The sequence below is a fragment of the Callorhinus ursinus genome, unplaced genomic scaffold, assembly GCF_003265705.2.
Source record: "Callorhinus ursinus isolate GAN/ISIS: 27379988/994484 unplaced genomic scaffold, GSC_fseal_2.0 scaffold43, whole genome shotgun sequence".
NCBI lineage: Eukaryota > Metazoa > Chordata > Mammalia > Carnivora > Otariidae > Callorhinus > Callorhinus ursinus.
This window is the reverse complement of record NW_027397105.1, coordinates 3,827,731-3,850,617: the sequence shown is the minus strand read 5'-3', so window position 1 is coordinate 3,850,617 and position 22,887 is coordinate 3,827,731. Positions and strand designations below refer to the sequence as shown.

Genomic DNA, 22,887 nt, shown 5'->3' with positions numbered 1-22,887 from the left:
ATCTTAGGTCCACGCAGAGAACACACCCTCTCCCCAGGGGAGCCAGCCCAAGCCCCATTCAGTCACTACATCCAACTCAAAGACCAGGATTTCTGGGTGATGGCAAGTCTTCCCCGATAGATCCTGAGGTGGCTCCCCGTGGTTCTAGTGACCTCAAAACTAAAACACAAGCTATTTGTCTCTCCCCTGCCCATCTCTTCCCCAGGATTATGGTTTCTTTAAGAGTGTATGGGACTTCCAGTCCGCATGCCAGGGACCACATCCAAGTTCCGTCTCTGTACATAGTTCTGGCTGATTTTCTGACTTCCAGCTAGACTCCTCCCATCTTCCCCATTTCAAAAGCCGCTACTTTGGGGTTACCCGAAAAGGTGGGTTTAGGAGGGATGGCAGTAAACCTGATCTCTGCCGTGAGGCTGAACCTCTTTTGAGGCCTCATGGGAGCCCATTAGGAAAGGCTCTGAACACCCACAGTCTCCCCTCCTGCTCCTCGGGGTGTGGCAGTACTTGGTCTTTCCATCCAATCTTCTAGACCTTTTTCTTCCATCTCCGCTCGTAAACTGGCCAACTCCTGCCTGAGCTCATCTCCTTCCTGTAGTGGCTTGCCAAAAGTTAACAAATTATGTATAAACATTTATCTCCTTACTACATGTGTGTTATCCCTAAATATATTTAATTATATTATTATAGTTCTTTTAATAGAAAACTGTGAGGTAATCTCCTACCACCTAATTTTCAGGATTACGTTGGGCGGGTGTGAATGAATTCCTTAAGAAGCAGACCTGTGAAATCAAGCATGTAACGAAATGTCAAGAGCCCCACAAAAGGCAGCATTACCTGCCACACCACCGTGTGGGTACACCAGAAACTTGGGTGGACACAGATGGCGTCCAGCATTTACCAAGTCTTCTTGATGAGAGATACTATTACACTGGTTCAGATGAGCTATCACAACACAGAGGATGTAAATGTCATCACTGTCAGCCAGAAAGGTCTAACTGAAAGCTTTTAGAGGAGGATGACCATTCTGTACATGTGGAAACATATACATAGTAGACTTACTTGTAAGTATCAAAGCTGTCCATCCCAAAAGGCTAATTAAATAGATAAATGCATGCCCAGTCCCACAGCAAAAAAGAAAAAATCCAAAGCACCTCTCTTTCCCAAAATGCTCTGGTGGTGGGCAGTTTTATAGGCAAATTCTTTTAAACTTCCCAGGAAAAATAATTCCTGTGTTATATAAACTGTTGCAGAATTCAGAAAAGAAGGAAGACTTCTCGTTTCACTGTGTGAAGTTGGAATGACTCTGATGTCAAAACCCAACAAAGATGACGTATATGCTGAATGTCAAAACTAAAAAGGCATTTAATAAAACTCAGTGTCTGTTCTCAGTTTGAAATTTAAAAAAGCACATAGCAAACAAAATGAAAAGGCAGCCTACTGAATGGGGAAGAATAATTGCAAACCATGTATCTGATAAGGGGCTGATATCCAAAATATATGAAGGACTCTAACTCAATAGCAAAAAACCAAACAATTCAATTAAAAATGGGCGGAAGATCTGAATAGACGTTTTTCCAGAGAAGACATCCAGATGGTCAACAGGTACACGAGAAGATGCTCAGCATCACTCATCATCAGGGAAATGCAGATCAAAACCCCAATGAGATGCCACCTCACACCTGTTAGATGGGCTGATACCAAGAAGACAAGAGACAAGTATTGGCGAGGAGGTGGAGAAAGGGAACCCTGGTGCTCTGTCGGTAGGAATGTAAATTGCTGCATCCATTATTGAAAATAGTATGGAGGTTCCTCAAAAAATTAAAAAATGAACTACCATAGAATCCAGCAGTTCCATTTCTGGGTATATTTCCGAATAAAATGAAAACACTAATTCAAAAGGATATGTGCACCCCCGTGTTCATTGCAGCATTATTTACAATAGCCAAGACATGGAAACAATGTAAGTGTCTCAATAAATGAATGTATGAAGATGTATGTAGAGAGTTGGGGGGGCATTCCCCCCCCACGCAAATGGAATAGTATTCAGCCATTAAAAAAAAAAAAAGGAATGAAACCTTGCCATTTGTGGCAACGTGGATGGACCTGGAGGGTGCTATGCTAAGTGAAATAAGTCAGCTAGAAAAAGACAAATACCATATGATCTCTCTTATGTGGATTCTTGAAACAAAAACCCAAGCTCATCGATACAGAAAACAGATTGGTGGTTGCAAGAACTGGAGGCTGAGAGAAATGGGTGAACTGTTTTTGTTTTTTTCCTTTTTAAGTTTAAATAAATTAAAATGTAAAAATTAAGAAACACTCTTGAAAGCAATGAAAAAAATAATTCACTCAAGATATAGTTCTTGTTCATGACCAAGAGGCACAATATTATTAAGATGTCTGTTCTTAAATTGATTTTAAGGTCCGGTGCCATCCCCATAGAAATCTCAGCAAGCTGTTTTATAAACAGCAACAAACTTGTGTTAAACACTGAGTAGCGCTGAGGGTTACTGATGAAGGACAAGTCAATGAACTCACACTTGCCTATTTCAGGATTTATTATAAAGCTACAATAATTAAGAGAGCATGATGTTTTGAAACGAATGGACACATAGATAAATGGAACAGAACAGAGAGTCCATCAACAGACTTACACAGATACAGTCAGCTTGACCTGGGTCAAAGGAATAAAGGCACATCAATGCAGGAAAGATTGTTTGTTTAGTTTTTAGTCTTTAGTCATCATCAGCAAATGAGGGTACAAATGGACAACCACAGGAATTTTTTACACAAACTTTGCACCTTAGACATAAATTCACTCAAAAATATTCGTTGCCTAAATATAAAATGCAAAATTATAAAAATTATAGTGGGGAACTTAGAAGAAAATCTACGTGGGTTAAAGTTTGGTGATTAATTTTCATATATGACACAGAAAGCATGGTCTGTGAAAAGAAATGATAATGTGAACTTTATTAAATTTACACTGTCCGCTCTGTGAAAGACTGCATACAAAGAATGGAAAGACAAGCTGCTGGCTAGGAGACTATGTCTTCAAAACACTTATCTGAAGAAAGATTTGCATGAAAAGTATTCAAAGAACTAGAATGCCACAGTAAGAAACCAGACTTCCCAAATTAAAATAAATAGGGCAAGACAAGTAGACACCTAACCAAATAATATATATCAATGGGAAAAAACCATGTATAAATTGCTCAACATTGGGGAATTATTGGAAAACAGCATACATTATGCACTAGGAAAAAGCAAATTAAAAAAATAAAAATTTAAAAATAGCTCTTCAAACTGGGAATTAAAGAGTACTTCATTATCATACCCAGTAATAACTATCGCAGACTAAATGCTACCATTTTGCTTGATGGTAAAAAATTACAAGATCAGATCAGGGACAAATAAGAATGTCAAGAATGTCCCCTTTCACTGCTGATGCACATCATTCGTCTGTACAGTGTGCAAATAAATAAATTAAGGTGGAATCAAACTTATCATGTTTATAAACATTTGTAAGAATCTACCTCGCAAATTCAAGAGAATCAACAAAACCAACAAGAAAGCCAAGTCCTTTGCCAGTTATAAGATAAATATACAAAAAGTGCTTCTCACAAATACCCATAATCAGTTAGAAAATGTCACAGAGAACAGAGAGGGCACATTAACAATAGCTCCAGGGACACCTGGGTGGCTCAGTGGGTTGGGCGTCCAACTCTTGATCTCGGCTCAGGTCTTGATCTCAGGGTCATGAGTTCAAGCCCACTTAAAACAAAACAAAACAAAAACCCAAAACCAAAAAACAAACCAGTAGCTACAAAAACTCAACAAGAAATAGGGGACCTTGAAGAAAACAGAAACACTACTCAGGTTCAAGACCCAACTGTAGGGACGCCTGGGTGGCTCAGTTGGTTAGGCGGCTGCCTTGATCCTGGGGTCCTGGGATCGAGCCCCACATCCGGCTCCCTGCTCAGCGGGGAGCCTGCTTCTCCCTCTCCCTCTGCCTGCCACTCTGCCTGCTTGTGCTATCTGTCTGTCAAATAAATAAATCAAATCTTTACAAAAAAAAAAAAAAAAAAAGACCCAACTGTAGCTGAAGTTTCAAAAGCAAAGGAGGGGCACTCCCCCGAGCTGGAAGTGGTGGGAAGTCACACCCAGAGGAACTGCAGGTCACAACTAGAGGAACTGAAGCCTTAGGGAAGAGAACAGGATTCTCAGAGCTCCCAGGACTGTTTGTGCTAGGACTGTAGGCCTCGGTTGTTGGGAGTACGCATAGCTCCAAACCCACAGGCTTGCCAGTTAGCGCCATGGTTATCACAGATTTATATGTTTAGGGCAACGGGTTTAGGGCATGCAAGAAGTACTTGTTTCTGATGCACACAGAGGCATCAGAAACCATAGGGGTTAGTGGTGGGGCTGTGTACTGTTCCTCCTTTATCATCTCTGCATTGGCTTCCCCCTTTCCTGCCACAGACTGGCTTTCTCATGGTGGAGAGCACAGCACCTGGCAGCCCCACGTTCAAGTCCTTCTTACTCTGTGGAAGGGTTCCTTCCTTAACAACAATCAGGAGAGTCGTGGGAAAGGTTTCTTTGGGTCCCGGCTGGGGTCTTGCATCCGTCTGTGAAACATGAGTGCCTGTGTTTGGCTTAGCCTCCGGTCAAGGGTGCAGGCAAGCTATTTTATCAGGAGGGTATGCGGGTTGCTTGGGGTGATAGTTGGTAGGAAAAATTATAGCTACAGACAGAAGACTTGAATAAATGTAGGGATCTGCCATTTAAAGTGTAGAGATGTACATTTCTCCCCAAGTTTATAAATTTCACAGTCTGATTCAGAATTCCAGAGGGAGTTTGGGGGCTCATTGACATCACGATTCTAAAGTTGATCTGCAATAGCAGACATATGTAGTGAGATTAGCTAGGAAAATTCTGCCCAGTGTCAGGGAGCCAGGTTAATTTGTGTATTTTTCATCTCGGTCTTATTTTATCATCTGCCCTAGGCTTAAAATATGATCCAATGTTGACACCTAATTTTTAAAGCTTTTCTCCCAGAACAGTTTTTATGTAAGCCAGGGAACTAGGAGTTAGGTATTCAGAGATCTAACATCTCATACTCTAATGTCACTCAAATTATTTTGAATGCTGGCTCTTCACTAGGTGTTGTGGGGTTTCATTAGATAGAAGGCATATTCCCTCCCCACTTATTACTATACTCAGCTTTTCCAACCAAAGATGGGTATTAGACATTGTCAGTTTGTTGTCATTCCATATGATTGAGGGAAACAGTTTGCGAATATGAAAGGAGCCGGAAGAAGGTACAAATGATCTGATCTGAAACTACAAGTATACAAAAGAAATTGGGGGTTGGTTGGTGAAGAGTTGTAGTTACTGCACATCATTGGGGGAGGTAAGGATAACATAGGTTTTAAATGTAAGGATCTCTATATAGTAGTAGTAAAAGCCTGAAGTTGTACAGAATTTTCAAAGCTGCCAGAGATGGCTTAAGAGAGAGCACATGCTGACCACCTTGCCAATGGAGGAATAAAGAGATGGAAAGGAGGGGCGCCTGGGTGGCTCAGTCGGTGAAGCGTCTGCCTTCAGCTCAGGTCATGATCTCAAGGTCCTGGGATCCAGCCCCGGGGTCCAGCCCCATGTCGGGCTCCCTGCTGGGTGGGGAGTCTGCTTCTCCCGCTCCGTCTGCCCTTACCCCCCAACTTGCGCTCAGTCGCGCCCTCTCTCTCTTTCTCTAAAATAAATAAAATCTAAAAAAAAAGGACAGAGAGGAAATGTCAGTTTAAAAAAAAGTGGTTACATGGGAAGTAAATGCAGGTCAGAAAAAGTGACATTCATGATTTTGTTTTGTGTTTGTAAATGGCACTCTTCTTGGGAAAGTAAACCGATGCCTGAAAAGGAAAGCAAATGTGTAATGCATGGTAATGCCTTCATCGGTATGTGTCATGTCCAATTTCTTTGGCTTTGGAGACGATGGGGGAATAGTCAACCCTGGAAATTTCTAAAAAAAAAAAAAAAAAAGTAGGCAAGATAAATGTTTGTCTTCTGTGATTTACGTTCATACCAAGCTTGAGTTCCAAGATCTCAACTTGATAACCACTTACAACCCTCTTCATCTCCAAGTGTCGGGAAAGTTGGTTGATTAAGGCAAACCCAGACTGGAAGTAAAGGAGTTTACATGGCCTTCACAGGGACAAAGAACTTGAAAGCATGACCTTTAAAAAGAGAAGTAGCCCAGCTCCTCTGACTGGAGTCCAGAAGTAGCCTGATCACATTAAACAGTATAAGAACGAAGACAGAAACAGGCCGTCCCCTCCTCCTTTCAAATCATGGATTTTTACAGCTCCAAATCAGTTCCTCAGTTTGCCTTGTAAGTGATGTGCAGATATGTATGGTAAGGCCCAGCATGCTGTGCGTGGCATATGTTTGGAATTAATCATGTAACCACATTTGCCCCAGCTGCGAAGCTGGAGTTCACAGAAGTGTGGAAACAATGTTGAGATACGCATCTAGAAGCAAAGGTCATGCAGCCTGTGCCAAGACACATGTCAGGGAGAACTTATGGTGGTGGCCAGTGCCATCTGAAGTCCAAGAGCATATGTGAACCCACATGGCCCTCAGACCATGAACCCCCAAGGCCAAAGGGAAATGACCCTTCCACGGATGGGGATGCCAACGAAAGTGAGAGAGCTCACAAAATGCCGACAAGAGAAAAACCAGGTGGGAAGGTTAGCCCATCTGGCTAATTGGTCACAGACTGTAAATTCCCCTCCAGCCACATCTGCCCTTGCTCCTTAGGAGAGCCTGGATCTTCTGAGGACTTGCAGAGGAATGTTTGCAAGGATGGGTGCCACTCAGGTTGGGGGGTTGGTTTTTAAAGTTGAACGACAGAAATAGATCGGCTGACGGAGCATTAGTGGGAGAGGCAAGAGACAAGGCAGGAACGGGACAGGGTGAGGTGGAGGGTGGAGAGCCACTCAGGAAATGCTGGACTAGTTGCTCCTTCGGCCTTTCGGTGGCCAGATTCTGTCCTGGGTCTGTGGGTCCTAGGGCCGGACCAGGACCAAGGTGCAGGGGTCAGGATGTTCGGCTCCCACTCCACCAGCTCACACACTCCTACACGTACTCGCATGCACTGTTCTTCTGTCATTCCGTGTGTCCACTGTCCGCCCTCTTCTGCTCAAGAGCACAGGAATCCCAAGTTCATTCATGCTCACATGCTAGGGACAGAAAGTGTCGTCCCAACCAGCCATCTTGCCATTTCAGATGGGAGCAGAGTAAGGGAATGACAGATTCATAAACAGAATTTCCCCCCACCCCCCGTGGTAGAATTTCGGGCACCCTGAACCTGAAATCCGGGGAAGGAAGACAATTGGGAGCAGAGGGGACTTCTTTCTACTCTTCAGGTTATCCCCAGTCAGGTAACCATTTGATCTGGCCTTGTCCGGTACGTGGAGGTTGTTTGGTTTATAGGCATGCTGCTTAAAATACACCGGAGTCCCCAACTGTCCATCTTCTGATTGTGTCCCTAACAAACATTACCCAGTACCTGCTGTCGCCCAGCCCCAGAGCCCTTACTCTGCTTGTTTGAGAAGTCACGCATCCTGAAATTGAGAGGTTTTCTCTCTCTCTCCCTCCCTCCCTCTTTCTCTCTCATGTGCCGACCAAAGAAGCTTCCAGATTGTTGCCTCCATTAGCTCTGTTTGTAACCCTGAACTTAGTTGGCATCTAGGTAGATGAAGAGTCCCTCCATTAAGAGGCAGCAGCCATGCGGAGGAGACGGCGCTGATCTGGGACCTCAGGCACTATCACCATGAGCCTCCTCAACAAGCCCAAGAGTGAGATGACCCCAGAGGAGCTGCAGAAGCGGGAGGAAGAAGAGTTCAACACAGGTCCGCTCTCTGTGCTCACGCAGTCAGTCAAGAACAACACCCAGGTGCTCATCAACTGCCGCAACAAGAAGCTCCTGGGCCGCGTGAAGGCCTTCGACAGGCACTGCAACATGGTGCTGGAGAATGTGAAGGAGATGTGGACCGAGGTCCCCAAGAGCGGCAAGGGCAAGAAGAAGTCCAAGCCAGTCAACAAGGACCACTACATCTCCAAGATGTTCCTGCGCGGGGACTCGGTCATCGTGGTCCTGCAGAACCCGCTCATCGCCAGCAAGTAGGGGCCTCCTCTCCACCATCAGAATTCCCGCCCTCATCCTGTGAAGACCTGCCCTTTGTAATGGGAATAATAAAGTCCTGTGTTTTTTCTAAAAAAAAAAAAAAGAGTCCCTCCACTAAACCAGTGTGGCGGGAGGGATGGCCGAAAGGGGATCCTAATGCTCAGCTCTAATGGTGAGTTGCTAGATTCGCAGGTGTATTGGGAGCAAGGATTCACCATTTCTTTTCCTTGAGTCTGGGGAATAGCACCAAGCTATATAAAAAATGATGCAGGGTTCGAACATCTATGAATCAAGTTTAGAACTGCAGTTAGATGCGGCAGCGGTCATTGTAGGAGAGGTAACAGGCTCCCTGTGCACTGGGCACCAGGCTGAGGGCTCCATACACATTACACCATCTGACCTTCACGTCTGCCCTCCGCAACAGGCACGTTCATTATCTCTGTTTACAAGATACGGCAACTAGAGAATTCCTTGAGCTCTTCCCGAGCAACTTGTGTCCTTTGCTGTGTGTGTGTGTTATACTTTGGCAAAATTCATGTTTAAAAAAAAAAAAAAGAGGCCAGTAAAGCCCAGAGAAGTTAAGTGACATCCCAAAGTCCCCTAACTGGCACCAGAGGCAGGATTCAGCCACTACATTTGTCCCCCTTTAGAGCCCACTTAACTTCTCCTCTGTGCTGCTAACCCTTCCCATTTAATTATACATTATCGTCACCCCACGCGGTACGTAGTTCGTACAGATGAGCAGTGTTTGTGTTCTCTTACGCTGCCAATCCTTCATCTTGTCATTTCTTCATCATCTAGAAATGTCCTGGTGTTTTTAGTTTTCTCTCTTCGTGATTTACTTCTTTGTTCCCCCCACCCCCAAACTATTTACTTTTTTTTAAAAGATTTTCTTTGATAGAGAGCACAAACAGGGGGAGTGGCAGGCAGAGGCAGAGAGAGAAGCAGACTCCCCGCTGAGCAGGGAGCCCGATGTGGGGTTCAATCCCAGGACCCCAGGATCATGACCTGAGCCGAAGGCAGATGCTTAACCAACTGAGCCACCCAGGCGCCCCCCAAACTATTTACTTCTTGGTTGTCGAGTAAATGAGTGAATAAGTCTTGTAACATTTACGCTAACGCACATTTTTAAGACGGTGTCCTAGACTCCTTCGTTTCTTTGTTTATTCCATGAAGTTATTAGATGCTCGCTACACACCCGGACTAGGAATATAAAGTTGAATAAGACGGTGTCTTCTTTCAAGAGGCTTGGCGTCTAGTAGGAGCAGACGGACTTTTCTTTAAGAAGTCGGGACAGACAGACTTCCTACGGGTTCCCAGACAGAATCTCTTTGTGTAGAGTGGGAGCATCCAGGAGGAAGTGGCAAGGGTAGGTGAGAAAGGCCTCACGGAGGAGGTAACTCTGAGTGCGGAGAGATAAGGGAGTGCTGGTCAAGGGCTGGGGCTTGCAAGGCCAAGGGCCCACTGTGTCCATCTGCTGAGGCTTCCGTAACAAAATACCATGGGCCAGGTGACCAAGATAACGGAAGCGTGTTTTCTCACGGTTCCGGAGGCTGGGAAGTCCAGGATCCAGGTGCTGGCAGGGCTGCTTTCTGGTGAGGCCGCCTTCTTGCTTTGTCCTCACATGGCCTTCCCTCTGCTAGGTGTGCGGTGAGCGGTGGGGAGGAGCAGCAGGAGGAGGGGGGCGAGGGAGACGGAGATGGAGAGAGAGCCCTCTGGTGTCTCTTCCTGTCCTTATTAGGACACCAGCCCTATTGGATTAGGATGCCAGCTTTATAACCGAATTTAACCTTCCTTACCTCCTCCTTAATCAGCCATACTGGGGGGTGAGGGCTTCAACAGACAAATTTGGGGGGGGACATAATTCAGTCCATAATGCACACTGACACCCAGGATTCCCTGGCTCCCCAGTTCCTCCTGATGCCTCCTCACAGAGGCACCCCACAATCCCTCTGTTCATGCTTGTTTTAAGAGTCCTTTCCCACGCGCCCTGCCTCTGCCCAGAAGTCTTAGCATGGTGATTCAGTGTTTGCAGTCGGTTCCTTGGTGTCTGTTCTAAAGAGCATAAGGCTGACACAGCTCCGACTTACAAAAACCCTGGGCTTCTGATGTTTCCACCGTCATCCAGAGCTGGCCATGGTGGGGAAGCTGCAGTTGCCTCCTTCCCCACCCCAAGGAATCTCCCCTTCCAGGGACTCTCTGCCTGGCTCCCCGGAGCATTAAGGGCACACAGCATAGTTGTGCACACAGTGAAAAAATGTGACTTCTCCCATTTCTCCTGTAGCAAGTGATGGCAGAACGCAAAATGGATTGTATATGTAAAGGCTCTTTGCAAAGTGCAGCGTGCAGTATTCAGTCCATAAATTATTAGAGGCTTTTATCTTCGCGATCATGTTTTCCGGCGCATCATCGGGCCCTCTCCCATCCCCTGTGTCACCGTAGTTAGATACCCAAAAGGACCTTCACCGGGCCTTCGAGAATTCTCCGAAGCCACCTCACCTCTCACACCCACCCTTCTCGCGCGCCTGGGTCATGATGCAGTCATTTTCAATACTAGTCTCTAAATTCCAGCCCTTCTGTGAAGCCTTCCTGGCCCGACGGGGCAGGAGCGAACGACTTCCTTGGGGGGCTTGGGACGTAGGGGCCCCAGAGATGGTTGCGCGGCCCGACTCTGGGTCTGAACTCCCTCCATTACTTACCAGCTGTGTGACCTGGAACAGCCCTTTGTTTTTCCTTCGCCGGAAACTGAGGGTGTGGGTCATCTGGCCCCTAACAGCTGTACTGTTGGCCACGGAGTCTTGCTAACTTGACCCCGAGGCCAGCAGAGAGCTACTAGGGACAAGGGTGGCACAATGCAAGAGGCAAGAGAGAGAAATCCCTCTGGTGTTAAGATTTGTGAGGATGACATGAGTTAAGACACAGCTGGGCCCTTAGAACAACGCTTGGCCCGCAGTAAGGGCTCCATAGATTATGTTTCCCCATCTATCAGTAGACATGGAGGTGCGTGGCTACGGAGGTGTGTGCTCACTTAGCGGTTCGACCCAATTCCAGAATGTTGCTGGATTGAATTTAAGTTTGTCCAGCCAACCAATACCCATCATGAACGTTACGAAGGCTGCGTGCTCTGTCCCATTTTTTGTCGGATACCTTTCATCTGTATTGAAAATAATCTCCTGAGAGCCAGCTCGCTGGCCCCTTGGAAGGCCATGTGCTTGAGGACAGGGCATGACATTTGAATACTCAGTGGTACCTGAACATTTGGAGCATGGGAACGGAGGGGCAAACTCTGAAAAAGAGCCAGTGACAGGATGCCTTTCTGGCCCAAAAGGAAACCTTGCCTTTTCCAGTCCTGAGGCCAGAGGTGAGCGCTTCGGTGCTGAAAGGGGTCTGGATGCACAGCTAAGGGGGATTCTTTCCCGAGGTTGGTGGGAGGAGGAGACTTCTTTCTGTCTGGCCTGGGCTCAGAACGGAGCATGCTGGAGGTTAGGCTTGCACAGGTAGCCAGAGAAACACGCGATGCTTTCTCTTTATTGTGTCTGCTGCGTGGTTCTGTTTCCCGGCCTGTGTTGTGTTATGAAAGAGACAAGCTTAATAAACAGATTCTATTTTTATTCCGAGCCATGGCTTGGAAAAGCATTCCGTTTCCCAACCGGGAACCAGGAGCCCCCTTGGCCCTGCGCGCCTGTTACTCTCTCTGCCACCACTTGGTGGTGACATACCGAAGCTTGCAGGGGTAGGTCTCAAAATCCCGTCTGCCTGACGCCCCACCACCTGGCACCAACGGCTGAGACGGTGCTTCGGACTCTCAAGATGCCTCTGCTCTTACCCTTACGAGATTCATGTTCGGGGACTGCTTGTCCAATGTGTCCCTTTGACCACGTGAAGAAGCTGCTTGTTCCCAAGTCCCAGTTCTGGTCTGGTTAGCTGGCAGCTTCCAGCCCTCGGGAACACATAGGCGTATAAGAAAAACAATCCTGCTTCCCCTTAGTTCAACTAAGGCAAGGCTGGAGGATTTCAAACAGAACTTTTCCTTGGAAACAACAGCAAAATATACACAACAGCATAAATAAATGGATAGGCTCACAGAGTTTGGCTGGCCGACCAGGACTTAAGGATGGAACAGCACGCCGTGCAGACCGGCCCAGCAAGGCTCCTAGACTGTCCAGAAAGCCTCGTTTCTTATCCCACCTTGGAATCTAAGAACCTTGTAGAGCAGATTGGAACGAGGTTAGCCCAGCCTCGATCCCAGGAGAGATCTTATTTATAATTCATAACCTCCGTATTCCAAAGAAGTTATGGGGTAGTTTACGATAGTGTGTGTGTGTGTGTGTGTGTGTTTAAAACCAAAGCTGCTGAAGGAATTGAAAATGTTTACACGTAGACAAGAGCATAAATAGAATATTTCAAAGCACTAAATTAATACCATGCTTGAACACCAAATTTAGCGCCAAGAAGAGAATCCTGGGAAACCAGCATGCAGAAGGAACTGTCAGGTATTTACATAGTGACAGTAGCCACCAGAAAAGAAAAGGGACATCCCTTTTCAAGAAAAGCTAGCACTGTCCCTGTCCTGAGTGTTATTGGGTACGGGCCGCACGTAATTCAACAGTGATTTCATGGAACACCCAGAAACTCGCTCGTTCAGTTGGCGAGCAATGTTTGTTTGTGTTGATACTACTTTTAGATCCTATGGACTCCTCCTTTCTTCCCAGAATTTGCTCCACAGCTGTGCTGCATCCCCTTCTTGCGCCTGACCTTAGGTCAGGTGGGAAAGCCCCCAAAAGGGGCGTCCCTGTCCCCCCCGCAGAGGACACTAGACGGGAATGAGCCTGGTGCAGGGGGGGGTGCGGCAGGGGGGCAGTCAGCACAGCCCCTGGACTGGTGAGCATTGTTCTCTCTGTACATATATGCAGGACATGTGGAGGATGATTATGTTATTTACTCATGATAGGGAGAACTCGAGATGCACTGGATTGAAAAGAATGCCTATCAACCAGAGATCTGGGACTCGTTGAACAGCGGTTCCTTGACGTTCCTTCTCTATTCAATAGCATGATGTGATTTGAGACTTTTCTCCCTTCGGGAAGGAAGCAAATGCAATTTTGGGTGCACTCAAAAGTCCCATGATGATCAATGTATTGTCAGCTTGTTGAAATCTTTTATGTGTGTGGCAGCGTGTTTGCGGGACAGCTAAGCAGAGGCCGTAATGGGTCTGTGTTTCTCTTCTGTCTTGCACCCAGTACCTGCTTGATCCATATGATTCAATATGGTTCAGATGGGGGTGGCATTCACCCTTCCTCCTCCTCCCCCCGCCCCGCTTCACAGCTGCTCTTGATCCCCGTGCCAAGCAGCAGGGTAGGCATTTCACACAGAATCTGGCCTGGTGATGAGTTGAAATAATGTCCAGGCATAGTTCACAAAGACAGAAGGGCAGGGTCCATTTCAAACTGGGAACAGAAAGCCACAGTGAGCTGCCCCACCTCCCTTCCCCCTGGGCTCCAGTCTCCAGAGGAGAGAGCTTTCAGCTCCTCCCACCTGTTTCCCCTGATCGTACTTTCTTACTCCTGAAGAATATGTTTCTACTCATAGGACTTGATCTGATTGCAGTTTGAGATGTTGTCTGCTAACTTCTGCCGTGGAGGGTGGACCTAGTTCTTTCACTGGCTGCCCCCCACCCCCTGGCACACACTCCCACTCCTCTCTGCTTCCGACGGAGTTCGATCACAGTTGTTAGGTAGATCACAATTCAGCATTTTCATTTTGACCGTACGGTGTCTTTCACTGAGCCACGTAGCTTACTATAATTAGATTTCCTTTCTGACACAGTGTTTTGGTTTTCCTGGACTTAGTGTCATCTTTTCCCTTTGCTCATCCTAACTCTTGCCCTAACTTGCCACAGAGCTAAGAAATGCCTGTGGATCTGTGAGATGCACATCAGATAATCCATCTTGCCCATATTCTGCTCGGGAGTCAGCCCTCCTGGGCCCCCAGGCTTCCGTTCCAACCCAGACTTCGAGCTCTCCAGGCCCCCTGCCCCTCCGCTACCGTGGGACTTCTCTTCGATGTCTTCTTGAGACTTCTCATCCCCTCGCTCTCCCGTCAGAGCCCCCTTTCTTGGAACTCATATCTTCTTCCTTGGTTTACCTCCTCATGTGAGGGAGCACAGCCTCCAGTAGCTCTCTGATGGGGACTGCCTGAGAAGCACATTTCTCGAGATATGGCACGTCTGAAAATATCTCTGTTCTGCCTCTCGCAGTTAACGGATCGACTGCATATGGAATTTTCGGTTAAAGATGATTTGTGCTCAGAATGCTAAAGGCATCTTTCATTGTCTTCTAGCTCCCAGTGTTGCTACCGAAAAGTCCAGTGCCATTTTGACTCCTGAGCCTTGTTATACGTCCTGCTTTGCTTTTAAGAGCTTTTCCTTAGCATGAATATTCTGAATTTCACAAGGAAGGCCTTTTGAGTAATGCCAGCCCCCTGTCCTGGTGTTGGGGACTTGGTGGACCCTTCCAGCTGGAATTCATGGCCTTCATCCTGAACATTTTTTCTTCTGTTATAGCTTTGGTAAGTACCTCCTCTCCTTTTCCTTTCCTTTCCTTCTGGAACATTCTATGTTCATGGTTGGATATTGGGCCTCCTGGTTTAATTTGTTCATTTCCTTGTTTTTTCTCCTGTTTTTCATTTCTTTGTGTTTTTGTTCTTTTCTGGGACATTTCTTCAGCTGCTGCTTCACATCTGTCCCTTGATTTGCTTTACTGCTGCCATCTTATTTTTGTAACTTGGGTTTTCTGATTTTTAAATGTTACTCAGTTCTGGTTTCAGAGACACAAAATATTTTAGTAGACATTGTATGTCTGAGGATATTAATTAGTGTTTCTTTGATGGTTCCTTCTGTTGTTTGCTTTATCTTTTCTCTCAATTCTTTTTTCTGGTTTGGGGGCGGTGGTTGGCAGGGAGAAGGGGGATGATCTGGGGGGGTTTGTTCTCTTTTTCTCTTCCGTCAAATGTCTAGTGATGCTTGGCTACCCATTACTGTTTAAGAATGAAACACCAAAAAGACACCCAAAAATTATGTATGCATCAGTGGGGTCTGTTTAGTTGTAGGTTTCCCCGGAGGATGATCAGACAGGGAAGGACCTAGTCATTTTACTGGGGACCCCAGATGTCCCCTAGCATCTGTAGGTTTTTTCTCTTTGGTAGGTCCCTTTCTGCTGAGGGGAGACATATAGTCTTCTGCCTGGTGAACAGAAGCTTAGCCAGCAGCATCTGGGAGCCCAGTAGGGGGACGGGACAGCCAGCTCTCTGGTCCACATGAAAACTTATATGTAATTTCCCTATTTTCAACCTCTCACCTAATCTTTTCCTTCTCCTGTGCCTGCTACCCCCGTGTTTACAACTCCCCTGGTCCACTTCCTCCACTGAACCTCTTTCCCGAGGGGATAACGGGGAGGTAGCTGCCTGGTTGTGGGGGGGGTGACAGAAGGGGGTCTGGGGTATAACTGGGGCTCATGTCGTTTGTGACCAGCCCCCCTCTTTCCAGCTCTGCCTTCAGAACTACCTGGTGCATCCCCATCCCTGAGCCTTTCCAGGGACCTGGCGTACCAGTCAACTTCCCACTTCGGATTCCCAGCCCCATCCGTTGTTTATTTCATCTGTGCTCTGTCCTTGTCTACCGACTGTCTTCCAGCATTTTACTGACATACCTGAGTGGATATCACCTTCTCCCCTGTTCTTTTGATTTATAGATGAATCCCCTTCTTACCCCTTTACGGGGGCATGGGGTGGGCAGTACAACTGTGGGTATTCGGTTTTACCGAAGTCAGCACGTGACATACATCATCCTCCCCAATGTCTGTTACATCCCCTCGAGGTAGTAGGTGGTCTTATTCCCATATCTCAGCTAAGGAGTGAAGACCCCGAGAGGTCAAGGCCCTTTGTCAAGGTCACGTTAGCTGATCAGGGGCAGGGCTGCGATTCGAGTCCAGGTGTGCCTCTGAAACCCGCTCTTTTGACCACATCACACTTCTTCTGATGCTCTGGGATTGTTCAGGGATTCCTCTTTACCACACTGAACAGTATTAATCAGGAACACATACCACACACAGTCCCAAGGGGCCAGCCAACAGAGCGTTTTTTTTTTCCTTCCCTTTGTTCCCTGAAGCAATTATTTCTTTATTTCATTTCAAGACCCAGCCTCTGCAGCTGCTGCGGACAGCTTAGAGTTGTCTGAAGGCTGAAGACCAGAACCAATGCCTTGCACTTACAAGCCATCAAACTTGAAAGATGTGTTGAGGTGAAATATCACTGCAAAGCCTCCCCACCACCACCACCACCACCACCCCCCCTTTTTTAGGTGCCTTTTCTTTCCAAACTGAAAGAGAACCATTTGTACTCGTCATGCATAAGAATATTCAGTCCTGGCCGCATTCAAGATGAGATTTTTATTTTTTTATTTTTTTATGTTTTGTAACTGCCCACCCGAACAAAGCGGAGAGCATAGTCTTCCAAAGCCAAAATAATGGTGTTTTGCGCATCGATATTTACAAGTCAGAGATGAGTGCCTGTGTGTGGGCTGAACCGTGTACCCTTCCTTGTCCCTTTTGGAGAAGCAGCCTGCCTGTGCTAGCAGTTAAATTAACTTTGTTTTCATACGGAATATTTAAGTTGCAAATGTGAGCCATGTGGGCAGAGGTTTGATCAAGACAGCTGAACTGCCCGGGTACTTTGGGAGTTCAACCACTTGGTTCGACTTGGTTAGACTGACTTCATGGGGAAGCATTTGAGTGTAGTTGTTCATCCCATTTATGATCTTGCCCTATTTTTTTTAGCCCCTCCAAGTCTGATATTTCCCTTGGCGTTCCCAGAGAGAGAGGTCCTCGCAGTTACTGGCAAGGGCGCAATGCAGGAATATGGGGTTTCCAGAAGTTCGTTACAACTTTTCACAAGTATTGAGTAAAATTAGTCATGTTTGAAGGGAAAATGTGAAGGTATTGTTTGTCTTTAAAGTATTTATTTTTCCAAGCACGAATGCCTTAGCAACTGTTGGTGAAGACAGGTTTATTTCAAGCAGACTTTGTAGTAAGCGGTGTGTTTGTTCCTGACCAGGCAGTAGACGGGTGACAGCTTTATTTGTGACTTTCAGGCGTGATAGCCCCAAGCCATGACCGTTCCAAAAGACATTCTGCCTCTTTTCCCTGAGGCGGTCGCTGTTTCTGACTACCGGCGGGGGCAGTGTTGTACCCCTCGGCGTCCTAGATCCGCCCCTGCGCGGGGCCACATAGGCATCTTGGTGTTTGCAGTGCTTTAACCCTGGCCGCTGCTGGAGGCCGGCCTTGGAGAAGTGGCCCAACTAGGTCAGATCAGGAACGACAGGAAGCAGTCCGGAGCCCCGGGCAGACCGAGATGTTCCCGATGCCCAAGCTTTGTATCAGTACTTCAGACCTTTCCGGGGCTTCCTCCTGATTCTGGTTGTTTGTGTCCAGCGCTCAAGTCTGCCGCACAAGCGCAGTGTTTCTGTCAGCCAGATGTTGCCTGAGGTGCTCCTTGAAAAAGCAGATTGCCCAGCCCCAACCCAGGCTTAATGAACCTGCCACTCCAGGTCGTGGGGCCTGGGAATCAGCTTTTTCCTCCCAGCACCATCACCCCCCTCCTCCATCCCCAGCCCCACCCCCATGATTCTTAGGCAGATCATATTATCCAGGGACATATTTTCCAAATTTCCTTAATGATAAGAATCATGTGATAGTCTTTCTAAAAATACAAATTCCTGAGCCCCATCCCAGATCCACTGGCTCAGGATCTCCAGCGGGGCGGGGCCCAGGAAGCAGGAAGAAGGGAACCTAGCATTCCAGAAAACTCAAGATCCTGAGGCCAAGGTTGCCTGCTGGAAACCATCAGAGGAAAGAAACCAAGCCCCACCCATGACTTTGAAAGACGTTGCATCTGGTAATTAAAAGACAGCTAGAGACTTAGAAACTAGCAAGACTGAGGGCAAGTCAAACCAGAAAGTTCCTTCAGTTACTTTTCCCCGTTTACCTGTTACATTTCTGAGAATCTTTTTTTTTTTTTTTTTTAAGATTTATTGAGAGAGAGAGAGAAAGAGTGAGCAGGGGGAGGAGCAGAGGGAGAGAGAGAATCCCAAGCAGACTCCCTGCTGAGCTCAGAGCCTGATGCGGGGCTCGATCTCATGACCCTGACATCATGACCCGAGCCAAAATCAAGAGTCAGACCCTTAACCGACTGAGCCACCCAGGCGCCCCACAGTTCTGAGAATCTTTGAAGCTTCCCTAATTCTGCCAAGCTGAAGTCAAGATATAAAGTCAGTCCTTATTTTCTGCTGGTGAAAAGAAAGATCTGGGGGCAACTTTAAATTTATTTTCTTTTCACTAATTATGTCAAAAAGTACGTTTCACTTGCCTTGACTTCTCAAAAGCAAGGGTAGCTTTTTATGCTTTTAAAGAAAAAATTTTTAAACACCTGTCACTTCTCGTATCTTCTGAAGTTCTCAACTTTGCCTATGTGGAAACTGTGAGCCTCTAAGGTCCAGAAAAACCTGTATTGTTTATCTCTGTCTCCCCTGGGTGCAGTTTGACGCCTAGCATGTGAAATGAATGCTTCATGGATTCAGAGGAATATATTTTATTTTCCTTGCTAGGTTTATTTTCTTTAGCTGGAGACTATCAGTGTGAAATTTAACCTTTTTTTTTTTTTTTTGTGAGGCCTCTCACATGTGCTTGATTATTGGTTTATTAATTTGAAGATTTATGGAGGGGCAAAATGCTGACTTTTTTTTCTACCCCCCCCAAAAAATGTCAAACTGAGAGACAAAACATACAGTTGTACATACCTGCAAAGAGATGTACAGATCCCTTATATCCTGCTGAGGAAATTTCATTGCATAAATGGGTTACTATTAGTTGATGGAAAAATTAAGTTAACTGGAATCCCCAGTTCGCCAATCGTGCCAGCTAACTGAGGTATTAGTGTCCTGTTTAAACTCTCAGAGCTATTAAATTAAACGGTCATGACACGAAACCTCAGAAAAGTCTTATTGTTGTCTAGAAAGATTATGTACAGGTGTTGCTGCTGCTTTAGAATAAAAAAGGCTTCAGTATTCTCAGAAATCATTTCCTCTCCTGAGGAAATGCACCATAGTAAAATAGTCTTTTCCAGTAGAGTAATTGCTGGTTCTCGGCTTCAAAAGAAAATCCTTGAATATTATTCAGGTTACTGTTTCCACCAGGCTTCGCTGAATGGATAGCCGTTTTGCGTTTGATTAATAAAATGATTCCAGAAAATTAAAGGAACTCTGGTTTAATCCTTGCAGACAGAAGTTGTTGGAAACATTTAGCTGCTCAAGAAAATTGTTTTTAATTTTAAAAGACGCGTGCGGTTTAAGCTTATAGAATGAAGGGGATCCTTCGGTGCGTTGCAAAAGCTCTGCATTGCAAGTTGGCATGCTGAGTACTTTCCTTGAGTTTATATTTTCACCCCATGAAATGAAAACCTGGAGAATTTTATTGCAAACGCAGAAGGTTAAATATTTATAGAAAGGAAGAAAACTCCTTCATATAAGAAAAGGCATTTCTAATTATCCACAGCTTTTTGTCAGCATAAAAAATATTCTCTGATGGTGAAGGGTTTGGAAGTTACTCTGGGCTGCCCTGTGAGCTTCGTAAGATACAGTCTTTCAGATGGTAATCACCTGGGGTCACAGTCAGTTTGGGGATCTGTATTTGCGAACACCCCATTTTTCTTTTTGAGGATACCTGTGCGATTTCCCAGACTGCCTTACCACCCCCCCCCCAGCCCCTCCCTAGTCTCTACACCAGCCACAGAGGCGCTTTCTCCCACCTGGGCCGGCGTCTCGGATACCCATTTGCCACAAGATAGATACATGCATTTCTGTAGTTTGGGTAAAGAAGAAAAAAAAATTCATCCCCGTAAAGCTACTCTCTCACTTCATGGATTCAAATTTGCAATTCTAACTCTTGCTTGGACTTTTCCTTCAGATTCTTTCAGTCGGGACGCCTGGTGGCTCAGTCGGTTAAGCGTCTGCCTTCAGTTCGGGTCATGATCCTGGGGTTCTGGATCAAGTCCCGAGGTGGGCTCTCTGCTCAATTCATGAAGACTTTCATCCTGTCAACTCTCTGTCAATTTAAAAAAAAAAAAAAAAGACTTTCGTCCTGATTAAACCTACGGACATTGTAGGATCTGGATTTGAAATAGCAGTTGATATTAAAAGGGGAATGACTAAAACCTGTTTAGACAGGTTTATTTCAAGCCTCTTCCCCCCTGCTCATGCTCTCTCTCTCTCTCTCTCTCTCTCTCTCTCTCTCTCTCTGTCTTTCAATAAATAAAAATTAAAAAAAGAGGGGAGGGAGGGAGGAAGGAAGGAAGCAAGGAAGGAAGGAAAGGAAGAAAAAAGAAGAGAAGAGAAAAGAGGCATCGAGTGCCAACCAGTAGTTTATCAGATGTACAAAAACATAAAATGAATATCTGGGAGTCTTGGGGTAGAGGGGAGAAAACCGAGAAGCGGCATCAGACTCTGCCTCTCTGACAGGACTGTGGGAAGACCCCAAAGAGGGTCTCTCCAGGGGGGCCTTTACCAGCCATGGATGCCAGACCCACCCCCCAGCCCTTTTACCACTTTGAGAATCACTCCAAGCTATCTATCTGTTTCACATTCGGGATACGTAAAGTAGGTGGAGTTCTTCCTCCAACCCCCCCACCAAAATAGGAAAATTTCCCCCAGTGGCTTGCTAGCCCCAAAGACAAGTTCTCTATAATCCCAGTGGAAGAAAAGCAATACTGTGCTGTCAGAATTTGCTTGAAATAATCCCCAAGATGTCCAAACTTGGGCGCATGATCCTCTCCAGCCCTGCTTTTTCTTCTTTGTTTTCTGTGTTGATGAGCAGACCCACCGACCGTTCCGTTTCTCAAGCCAGACACTCAGGAGTTGTCCCGGGCTCTTCCCTCTCGCTCAGCGCCCCATATCCCATCTGATGCCAACTTGTGTTGGTTCTCCATCCTCAGTGTCTGTAGAAGCCATGCGCCCCTGTCCTCTGTCCTTCGGACGCCTGTCATCTTCTGGGTCCTCCTGTTGTTTTCCTGACTCATCTCCTTGTCTGCAGAACTGCCCCCTTCCAGTGCCTTCTCTACACTGAAGCCAGGGTGAGCTTTGAAAACCGTGCACTTGCTCTTGTCAGCCCTTCCCTCCACCACCACTGCTCCCCACTCAGCCTTCCAGGGATTCCCCACAGCCCACATTCCTTGTGACAACACTTAGGGCCCCGTGTGATCGTCTGTCCCCCTCATCTCCTGCCCACACACGTCCACACACAACTGCAGCAAACATCACACAATTATCATTCTGTGCCTCTGAGTTAATTTCCTTAGAATCTACTCCACTTTCTTCACCTGAGCCCTTGGGTTCCTTATCTGCAAAATGGGAATAGTTCTGTTGCCTCACAATAATTTGGCAGGTTCCTGAAACATCCTGTTTCTATTTTTAATGTAACTGAGTTAAATGTTTGTATTAGTTTGGAGAGAGTTGACATGCGCATAGCCTTAAATCTTCCCATCCAGGAACATGGGATGTCTCTTTCTCTCTCTATTTGACTATCCCTTTATAGACCTCAGGAACGTTATAGAATTTCCAAAATATCAGTCCTGTCCATTCTCTTAATTCCTTTGTTCTCTGTTCATTTGTTTAGTTATTAATCAACTTTTCTCATAGTGTTTATGACTGCCTCATAAGAAGGGGTTGGAGTTTATCAGTGTATTTGTTTATTCATTTTATCAGTGTATCTGTTAACTGGCCTCTTTAGCTCAGAGAGGTTTTCTGTTGGTTATTTTGTTATTTCCAGGTTAGGGGCTCCATCATCTGCAAGCAGTCATTTGGTCTCTTCTGGTTCTTGAAGGGACACCAAGGAACAGATATGGTTTGGCTTTGAGTTGACAGTTAAGAAGAAGGGGGTTGACTTGGGCTCCTAGAGGGAGAGGGGGACACTGGCTGGCTTGCTCTGTGGCAGGAAGATGGTGAGAAGTTCATAGTTTCACGCCTGGAACAAGGCAGCTGGCTGTGAAAGCAGAGAAGATGACTTGGAAGGTGTGTCGTTGGTATTTGTACTAATACATGGTTTCGACGTTCCTGTAGTCTCCAGGACTCTGACCGTCGGAGCTAGTTCCCAACACTGGAGAGCTGTGAAACCTTTAGATAAGTTGTTTAACTCTCTTCTGAGCTTCGGGTTCCATCATTGTCATCATGATCACGGTCATTGTCACCATCATCCTCATCATCATGATGCTGTCAGCTCACAGGACTGTTATGGTGGTAGAGATGGTGTATCTGAGACCGTGGACAGACACGAGGCTTGGTACACGGGAGGCCCTCAGTCCTGGCTGTAGATGCTGCTCAGTGACGGAGCCAGACATCTCCCTTCAGTCCCCCTCCACCAACCCTTGGCCCTGGTCTCCCGAGTCCCGAAGCTCTGTGTTCCCTCCCGCCACCGCCTGCCCTAACCTCCTCCTGATATTGCGCCTCTTCCGTCCCCGCTGCTCTGCCTCTCCTGTGAGCTTTCCTCCCAAAGCTCTTCTTTGGCCTTTTGATCTGTAACCATCCCTCCCGCACCAACCAAGACCTGTCTGCTGAGCTCCAGATTTCTACTGCACACCCACCCACATGCTTATTTGAGATC

The 22,887-nt window shown here is 46.3% G+C and overlaps 1 protein-coding gene and 1 pseudogene across 1 annotated transcript in view; both read left to right on the top strand.

Moving 5' to 3' along the window:
* Positions 1 to 22,887, top strand: part of STX8 (syntaxin 8) — a 253,870-nt gene that overhangs the window by 211,031 nt on the left and 19,952 nt on the right. The gene's annotated exons all lie outside the window — the stretch shown is intronic.
* Positions 7,762 to 8,281, top strand: LOC112817106 (small nuclear ribonucleoprotein Sm D2 pseudogene; annotated as a pseudogene).